This window comes from Armigeres subalbatus, chromosome 2, assembly GCF_024139115.2.
Source record: "Armigeres subalbatus isolate Guangzhou_Male chromosome 2, GZ_Asu_2, whole genome shotgun sequence".
Lineage (NCBI taxonomy): Eukaryota > Metazoa > Arthropoda > Insecta > Diptera > Culicidae > Armigeres > Armigeres subalbatus.
In genome coordinates, this window is record NC_085140.1 from 299,508,848 (window position 1) to 299,519,343 (window position 10,496).

Genomic DNA, 10,496 nt, shown 5'->3' on the forward strand with positions numbered 1-10,496 from the left:
CGATGGATGGTTCTCCCAACAGCTGATGCAACTCGTGGTTCATTCGCCTCCTCCACGTACCGTCCGCCATCTGCACCCCACCATAGATGGTACGCAGCACTTTCCTTTCGAAAACTCCAAGTGCGCGTTGGTCCTCCACGAGCATCGTCCAGGTCTCGTGCCCGTAGAGAACTACCGGTCTTATAAGCGTTTTGTAGATAGTCAGTTTGGTACGGCGGCGAACTCTATTCGATCGGAGCGTCTTACGGAGTCCAAAGTACGTACGATTTCCAGCCACTATGCGCCTCCGAATTTCTCTGCTGGTATCGTTATCGGCGGTCACCAGTGAGCCCAAGTACACGAATTCTTCAACCACCTCGATTTCGTCATTACCGATAGAAACTCGTGGTGGGTGGCTTACATTGACCTCTCTTGAGCCTCTTCCTACCATGTACTTCGTCTTCGACGTATTGATGACTAGTCCAATCCGTTTAGCTTCGCTTTTCAGTCTGATGTAGGCTTCCTCCATCCTCTCAAAGCTACGTGCCATGATATCAATGTCGTCGGCGAAACCAAATAACTGGACGGACTTCGTGAAAATCGTACCACTCGTGTCAATCCCTGCCCTTCGTATTACTCCCTCCAAAGCGATGTTGAATAGCAGACACGAGAGACCATCACCTTGCCGTAACCCTCTACGCGTTTCGAAGGGACTCGAGAATGCCCCTGAAACTCGAACTACGCACATCACCCGATCCATCGTCGCCTTGATCAACCGTATCAGTTTATCCGGAAATCCGTTTTCGTGCATTAGCTGCCATAGCTGGTCCCGATCGATTGTATCATATGCGGCTTTGAAGTCGATAAATAGATGATGTGTGGGCACGTTGTATTCTCGGCATTTCTGCAATACCTGACGTATGGCGAACACCTGGTCTGTGGTAGAGCGTTCACCCATAAATCCCGCCTGGTACTGCCCCACGAACTCTCTTGCAATTGGTGTTAGTCGGCGGCATAAAATTTGGGAGAGTACCTTGTAGGCGGCGTTCAGCAATGTGATTGCGCGGTAGTTGCTACAATCCAGCTTGTCGCCCTTTTTGTAGATGGGACACACGACACCTTCCATCCACTCCTGCGGCAGAACCTCATCCTCCCAAACAGGCATAGGAAAAATCAAATTTTCAAATAATCGAGGATGAGCAACACTCTCATGCGATCACAAATCCAAATTATCAATTGATAAAAACTCGCTAGCGAGTGAGATTCGTTCAACAATTGTATCTCGATTTAAGCACTTACCGTTACTTTTTGAACTTATTTCTCTACCTAACAATAAAACACAATGCCAAGCATCACAATGACCTTCATTCTTCTTCTTCTTCTTATTGGCATTAAATCCCCACACTGGGACAGAGCCGCCTCGCAGCTTAGTGTTCATTAAGCACTTCCACAGTTATTAACTGCGAGGTTTCTAAGCCAAGTTACCATTTTTGCATTCGTATATCATGAGGCTAACACGATGATACTTTCATGCCCAGGGAAGTCGAGATAATTTCCAATCCGAAAATTGCCTAGACTGGCACCGGGAATCGATCCCAGCCACCCTCAGCATGGTCTTGCTTTGTAGCCACGCGTCTTACCGCACGGCTAAGGAGGGCCCCATTACCATGACCTTCATTGTTGACATTAAATTTGTATTGGAAAGGTTTAAATTTAATTGATAATTTTGTGTTTATTATCAATTGATTCCAAAATTTGAAAAGTTATCGCCAAGGAAAACTCGCCTACTTTTCACACCTGAGATGTTATCAAATGATAACTCCAATCATTATCGTGTAAGAATGATTCAACACAACCCTGCTCCCAAACCTTGGTAATCACCCAGTGCAGCGCTCTAGCCAGTGCCTCACCACCGTGTTTAAACAGCTCTCCTGGTAGTTGGTCAACTCCAGGGGCTTTGTTGTTTTTCAGCCGGCCGATCTCCTCCTGGATTTCCTGGAGATTCGGAGCCGGAAGTCGCATGTCCTGCGCGCGTGCTCCTAGGTTCATTACCATACCGCCACCGTTGTCTGCCATATCGCCATTCAGGTGCTCTTCGTAGTGCTGCTGCCACCTTTGGATCACCTCACGCTCGTTTGTAAGAAGGTTCCCGTTTATGTCCTTACACATATCGGGCTGTGGCACGTGGCCCTTACGTGAACGGTTCAACTTCTCATAGAACTTTCGTGCGTTATTAGCGTGGTACAGTTCTTCCGTCTCTTCACGGTCTCGATTTTCCTGCTGGCGCTTTTTCCTCCGGAAAATCGAGTTTTGTCTGTTCCGCGCCCGTTTGTATCGTGCCTCGTTCGCCCTCGTGCGGTGTTGCAGCAATCTGGCCCATGCTGCATTCTTCTCCTCAACTAACTGCTCACATTCGCCAGTCGTTTCTCTGATCCGGAGCCACCGTGCCTAGTGCAGCGGTTGCGGTGCTTCCAATGGCGGATCGAATATCTCTCCAGCCATCTTCAAGAGATGCTGCGCCTAGCTGCTCTTCCGTTGGGAGTGCCACTTCCAGCTGCTGCGCGTAGTCTTGGGCTAGTCTACCGTCTTGTAGCCGCCCAATGTTAAGCCGCGGCGGACGACTCCGACGCGTGTTGATCACCGTCGAGAGTTTTGAGCGCAGACATACTGCGACGAGGTAGTGGTCGGATTCAATATTCGCACTGCGGTAAGTGCGTACGTTCGTGATGTCGGAGAAGAATTTACCGTGGATTAGAACGTGGTCGATTTGGTTTTCTGTTACTTGATTAGGTGATTTCCATGTGGCCTTGTGGATATTTTTGCGGGGGAAGAAAGTGCTTCGGACTACCATTCCGCGGGAGGCTGCAAAGTTTATGCATCGTTGGCCGTTGTCGTTCGATACGGTATGCAGACTATCCGGTCCGATGACCGGTCTATATCAGAGTTACGCTTCATTAATAATCTACTCAGGATTTGAGTATAAGGGTCTTCAATAACAAATGGATGAATATTCTCAATTTCGACAAAATAAATCATAGTTATTGATATACTAACTGTAATTGCAGTGATTCCTGTATTTAAGTTCCATAAATACCATTTTTTCATAAATTATTTATCAAAAATGGATTACCCAATTGTACACTGACACGCTTTTCACTTTCGGTTCATGATTTAACATTACTTTTATGACCAAAAACCTTTGAATGAGTTCAAATTTGTATCATTTGTTCATTTACGCCCAAAAGCAATTATTTGTGTTTGAATAAAATAAAGAAATGCGTTCAGTGTCTGGAAATTTTTACTTGCCCCACCCGTGGTAAAAATCTGATAGTCATAAAATATTTTTTTCAAAATTTGTGTGGTACATATCAATATTTTTGTTGCTGGCATTCAAAACTATGGAGAAAATTTACTTATCAATGCACTAATTTTAACATGTTTTTATTCTCAATCCAGCTGAAAACCGGAATTGGGGGATAGCGAAGTTGGATTTTTCTCACTATCCATACGTTAAACCTACACTAATAAAAATCCACACATTTTTATTGGCAAAAATCTAAAGAAATTTACAAATAAATTTTATGTGTGCGTTAATAACCACCCGCTATGGGAAAATCCACATAAAGGTTATTAGTTAATAAGGGTTATGTGTGATTCCACATATGTGCTATGCGAATTCACATAGCCGTTATGTGGGAAATGCTATATTCAAAATTTATGTGTGCCACACATAATGGATATGATTGGATTTTTGTCAGTGTAGCAACCCTATAACCAGAGACCGGCGGAGTGAAAAACTGTCGAAATGGCAACGTATGAAAAGGTGTGATATCGTGGAAATAATACTGGCATCACTTGAACTTTTTACTTGCCTCTTATGGGTGAAAAAAGTAAACAAGTCGATTTGGAACCGCTTTTGACGGTTCGATTGGAAACAAGATGGCGTCTTTGCCGATCTCTTATTCTAGTATTTCTAGTTAAACCTAGCTTCGGCAGTGGTACGCTGTGCTGTTTTCGTATCGCGAAACGCTATTCAGCGCACCACTTCCGAAGTTAGGTTTAACGGACGGATTGTGATAAAAATCCAACTTCGCTAGCCCCCAATTTCGGGTTTCAACTGGATTGAGTATATAAATCAACATAAAAAATATTCGTATTTATTGACAAGCAAAACAACTTGTGCAAAAGATAAACTTGGCAGGTTAAACAACTTTTACCACGCAAACAGACATAACACATAATCAGGGCCGGATTTAGTCGGAAGGGGGCCCCGGGGCCGACAGCTTGTGGGGGCCCCAAAATGTACAAAAAAAGGTTGGTTTTGGTATACATAAGATTTGTGGGGGCCCAGGGCCACGGATCCCCCGCCCCCTAGATTCGGCCCTGGATATAATTTTTGGTCCTCGCTCGTCTAGCCCCGAGGGGGTGGCCATATCGCCCCATACGATAGATATGGGCATCATAAAAACAGCTTTTTAAAACCAGTTTAAAAGATACTGAAACGTCATTAATCAGTGTATATTGATACTTATAAGTATATGTGACATACATGTCAAAGACAGGTAAATCATAAAGGTGTTTGATTGACAAATCAGTAGAATTCGACAGTTTTACTATTTTACAAGAATTACCGCTTAGGATGGCCATCTTGTCCCACTTTCCCCTATGTGGGTTGAAGTTTTAATACACAATTATTTATTTGAGAAACTGCAGTTGCCCATTTTGAAAAGTTTTCTAAAAAACAAGGAAAAATTGTTTTTAAACAAAATGGCATGGATTCTATCAATTTCATCGATACAATCCAAAGCTTAGCTAAAACATTTGAAACATAAAAATAAAGGCAAAATCAAATCAAGCGTGCAATGTTTTTTTTTTTTTTCAAATTAACTTAACCCTATGAGGTGAACCGGTCAAGGGCCGAAAACCTAATTAACCCTCTAAGACCCGGGACGAACGGATTTTTTTCAAATGGCTCGCATTCAGCACCTGATCGTCGGAATTCCTCGCGGTTTCGTTTGTGCTCAATGGGAATAACTATATTTTTGCTCTAAAACATTTTCAAATAGAAATTTTTGTTCAGGTCCGAGTTATTGCTAAAAATAAGTGTGCGCGGGGGTGTTTTTCCTATAATTCAAACATCTCTGCAATATTCTGGACGTGTTCATGTCCAAAATTTATCAAATCACCCATCAAACCAACCCAAAAAGATATTTGTAAAGATTTTAAGTCGATTCCGATGTTTTCACCATTTGAGTAGGGCAGGATTGACTGAATTCAGGGCCGCATTCAGGGGTTACAATGGTAGAGTATGGGCTAAAAATTCAATTACAATGAAATTTGCATGAGGTAATAAGCATGCGGCTGCACAAATTTTACAAAGCAGGAGGTTTAAATATTTAATTTTCAATTGAAATTGACCTTCTGAAAAATTCTTATCAGGGCCGGATTTAGGGGTCAAAATGGGGTGACCAGGTGCCATATCACCAATTGCAATGAAACTGGGCATGCGACTGCTCAAACTTTATGAAAACACATCAGGAGCTCAAAGAACTCTGTTTGAATTTGAAATTGACCTTCTGAAATTTTGACCAGGGCCGGATTCAGGGGTGAAAATATGGAGAGCAGGGGCCATATCACCAATAGCAATGAAACTGGGCATGCGACTGCTCAAACATCACGAAAAAACATTAGGAGCTCAAAGAAATCTGTTTCAAATGTAATTTGATCTTCTGAAATTTCAACCAGGGCCAGATTTAGGAGTGAAAATGTGGAGGACAGGGGCCATATCACCAATTGCAATGAAACAAGGCATGCGACTGCTCGAACTGCATGAAAACACATCAGGAGCTCCAAGAGTTCTGCTCGAACTTCAAATTGTCTTTCCGAAATTTTGACCAGGGCCGGATTCAGGGGTCCAAATGGGGAGAGCAAGAGCCATATCACCAATAGCAATAAAACTGGGCAGTCGGCATGCGATTGCTCAAACTTCATGAAAACACATCAGGATCTCAAAAAACTCTGTTTGAATTTGAAATTGACCTTCTGAAATTTCAACCAGGGCCGGATTTGGGGGTGAAAATATGGAGAGCAGGCCAAATCACCAATAGCAATAAAACTGGACATGCGACTGCTCAAACATCATGAAAACACATCAGGAGATCAAAGTATTCTGTTTGAACTTGAAACTGCTCTTATACAAATTTCAGGAATTTCTCCGGAAAATCCTCCAGGAATTCCTCCAGAAGATTCTCCAGGAATTCCTCCGGAAGTTCCTTCAGGAATTCCTCCGGAAGTTCCTCCAGGAATTCCTCCGGAAGTTCCTCCAGGAATTCCTCCGGAAGTTCCTCCAGGAATTCCTCCGGAAGTTCCTCCGGAAGTTCCTCCAGGAATTCCTCCGGAAGTTCCTCCAGGAATTCCTCCGGAAGTTCCTCCAGGAATTCCTCCGGAAGTTCCTCCAGGAATTCCTCCGGAAGTTGCTCCAGGAATTCCTCCGGAAGTTGCTCCAGGAATTCCTCCAGGAATTCCTCTACGAGTTCCTCCAGGAATTCCTCCGGAGTTCCTCCAGAATTCTCCGGAAGTTCTCCAGGAATTCCTCTCTCGGAAGTTCCTCCAGGAATTCCTCCGGAAGTTCCTCCAGGAATTCCTCCGGAAGTTCCTCCAGGATTCCTCCGGAAGTTCCTCCAGGAATTCCTCCGGAAGTTCCTCCAGGAATTCCTCCGAAAGTTCCTCCAGAATTCCTCCGGAAGTTCCCAGAATTCCTCCGAAGTTCCTCCAGGAATTCCTCCAGGAAGTTCCTCTCCGGAAGTTCCTTTAGAAATTCCTCCGGAAGTTCCTCCAGGAATTCCTCCGGAAGTTCCTCCAGGAATTCCTCCGGAAGTTCCTCCATGAATTCCTCCGGAAGTTCCTCCAGGAATTCCATCGGAGGTTCCTTCAGGAATTCCTTCGGAAATTCCTCCTGGAATTTCTCCGAAAGTTCCTCCAAGATTTTTTCCAAAAGGTGCTCCAGGAATACCTTCGGAAGTTCCTCCAGGAATTCCTCTAGAAGTTCATGCAGGAGGTCCTGCAGAAGTTCCTTCATGAATTCAGGAATTCTTTCGGAACTTTCAGAGATCCTCCAGGAATTCCTGACTTCTGAAGGAATTCCTGGAGGAACTTCCGAAGGAATTCCTGGAGGATCTCTGAAAGTTCCGAAAGAATTCCTGAATTCGTTTAGGAACTTCTGCAGGAATTCCTGCATGAACTTCTGGAGGAATTCCTGGAGGAATTCCAGGAGGAACTTCCGAAGGTATTCCTGGAGCACTTCCGGAGGAATTCCTGGAGGTACTTCCGGAGGAATTCCTGGAGGTACTTCCGGAGGAATTCTTGGAGGTACTTCCGGAGGAATTCCTGGAGGAACTTCCGGAGGAATGCCTGGAGGAACTTCCGGAGGAATTCCTGGAGGAACTTCCGAAGGAATTCCTGGAGGAACTTCCGGCGGAATTCCTGGAGGAACTTCCAGAGGAATTCCTGGATGAACTTCCGGAAGAATTCCTGGAGGAACTTCCGGAGGAAGTCATGGAGGAACTTACGGAGGAATTCCTGGAGGAACTTCCGGAGGAATTCCTGGAGGAACTTCCGGAGGAATTCCTGGAGGAACTTCCGGAGGAATTCCTGGAGGAACTTCCGGAGGAATTCCTGGAGGAACTTCCGGAGGAATTCATGGAGGAACTTCCGGAGGAATTCATGGAGGAATTCCTGGAGGAACTTCCGTAGGATTTCCTGGAGGAACTGCCGGAGGAATACGTGGAGGAACTTCAGGAGGAATTCCTGGAGGAACTTACGGAGGAATTCCTGGAGGAACTTCCGGAGGAAGTCATGGAGGAACTTACAGAGGAATTCCTGGAGGAACTTCCGGAGGAATTCCTGGAGGAACTTCCGGAGGAATTCCTGGAGGAACTTCCGGAGGAACTTCCGGAGGAATTCCTGGAGGAACTTCCGGAGGAATTCCTGGAGGAACTTCCGGAGGAATTCCTGGAGGAACTTCCGGAGGAATTCCTGGAGGAACTTCCGGAGGAATTCCTGGAGGAACTTCCGGAGGAATTCCTGGAGGAACTTCCGGAGGAATTCCTGGAGGAACTTCCGGAGGAATTCATGGAGGAACTTCCGGAGGAATTCATGGAGGAATTCCTGGAGGAACTTCCGTAGGATTTCCTGGAGGAACTTCCGGATGAATTCCTGGAGGAACTTCCGAATGAATTCCTGGAGGAATTTCCGGAGGAATTCCTGAAGGAACTTCCGGAGGAATTCCCGGAGGAACTTCGGCAGAAATTCTTGGGGGATTTTCCTGAGGATTTCCTGAAAGAACTTCTGGAGGAATTCCTGGAGGAACTTCCGGATGAATTCCTGGAGGAACTTCTATAGGATTTCCTGGAGGATTTTCCAAATGAATTCCTGGAGGAATTTCCGAAGGAATTCCCGGAGGAACTTCGGCAGAAATTCTTGGAGGATTTTCCGGAGGATTTCGTGAAAGAACTTCCGGAGGAATTCCTGGAGAAACTTCCGGATGATTTTCTGGAGGAACTTCTATAGGATTTCCTGGAGGAACTTCCGAATGAATTCCTGGAGGAATTTCCGAATGAATTGCTGGAGGAATTCCCGGAGGAACTTTGGCAGAAATTCTTGGAGGATTTCCTGAAGGATTTTCCGGAGGATTTCCTGAAAGATCTTCCGGAGGAATTCCTTGAGAAACTTCCGGAGGAATTCCTGGAGGAACTTCTGGAGGAATTCCTGGAGGAACTTTCATAGGAATTTATGGAGGAACTTCCGGAGGTACTTCCGGAGGAATTCCTGGAAGAACTTTTGGAGGAATTCCCGGAAGAACTTCTGGAGGAATTCCTGGAGGATTTTGCGGAGAAATTCCTGAAATTTGTATAAGAGCAGTTTCAAGTTCAAACCGAATACTTTGAGCTCCTGATGTGTTTTCATGATGCTTGAGCAGTCGCATGTCCAGTTTCATTGCTATTGGTGATATGGCCCGCTCTCCTTATTTTCACCTCTGAATCCAGCCCTGGTTGAAATTTCAGAAGGTCAATTTCAAATTCAAACAGAGTTCTTTGAGATCCTGATGTATTTTCATGAAGTTTGAGCAGTCGCATGCCCTGTTTCATTGCAATTGGTGATATGGCCCCTGCCCGCCCCATTTTCACTCCTGAATCCAGCCCTGGTTGAAATTGCAGAAGATCAATTTCCATTTGAAACAGATTTCTTTGAGCTCCTGATGTGTTTCCATGATGTTTGAGCAGTCGCACGCCCAGTTTCATTGCTTTTGGTGATATGTCCCTTGCTCTCCCCATTTGGACCCCTGAATCCGGCCCTGGTCAAAATTTCAGAAGGTCAATTTCAAATTCAAACAGAGTTCTTTAAGCTCCTGATGTGTTTTCATAAAGTTTGAGCAGTCGCATGCCCAGTTTCATTGCAATTGGTGATATGGCACCTGGTCACCCCATTTTGACCCCTAAATCCGGCCCTGATAAGAATTTCAGAAGGTCAATTTCAATTGAAAATTAAATATTTAAACCTCCTGCTTTGTAAAATTTGTGCAGCCGCATGCTTATTACCTCATGCAAATTTCATTGTAATTGAATTTTTAGCCCATACTCTACCATTGTAACCCCTGAATGCGGCCCTGAATTCAGTCAATCCTGCCCTACTCAAATGGTGAAAACATCGGAATCGACTTAAAATCTTCACAAATATCTTTTTGGGTTGGTTTGATGGGTGATTTGATAAATTTTGGGCATGAACACGTCCAGAATATTGTAGAGATGTTTGAATTATAGGAAAAACACCCCCGCGCACACTTATTTTTAGCAATAACTCGGACCTGAACAAAAATTTCTATTTGAAAATGTTTTAGAGCAAAAATATAGCTATTCCCATTGAGCACAAACGAAACCGCGAGGAATTCCGACGATCAGGTGCTGAATGCGAGCCATTTGAAAAAAATCCGTTCGTCCCGGGTCTTAGAGGGTTAATAAAGACAATAAAAAAAAAAAAAAAAACTTAACCGTTGTAATAAGCACAGCATCATCGTTTGTTGTCGTCTCGTATGAGGTGAGGCGTTTCGGATGAAGTGAGTATTGTCGAAACTCTCCATTTGAATTAGTTTCTTTCACAAATTACGTAACGCTAAATTTGATGATTTGAGACCCCCACCCTCCCCCTCGTAACACTTTTTGAATGGAAGGTTTATTTTATGTGTAAGGATCACACGGTCGACAATTCTCGAGTCATACGAAACGCAGAATAAGCACACCAGTCTCATGCGAGTCCCGGAAGGTCATATTCACACGATCGCATTAAAGTGATTATACAACAAAGCCACAAATTGGCCATCTTGGCAACCACGTGCTTTTTACAGTTTTTTTTTTCAATAACACGAGCTGAGAGAATCATAGAGCGCTTATAGTTATAAGTATGTATACGAATAAAACAATGGTAGATCAGATAGCTTACTTACGCTGAACAATCGACTTTTA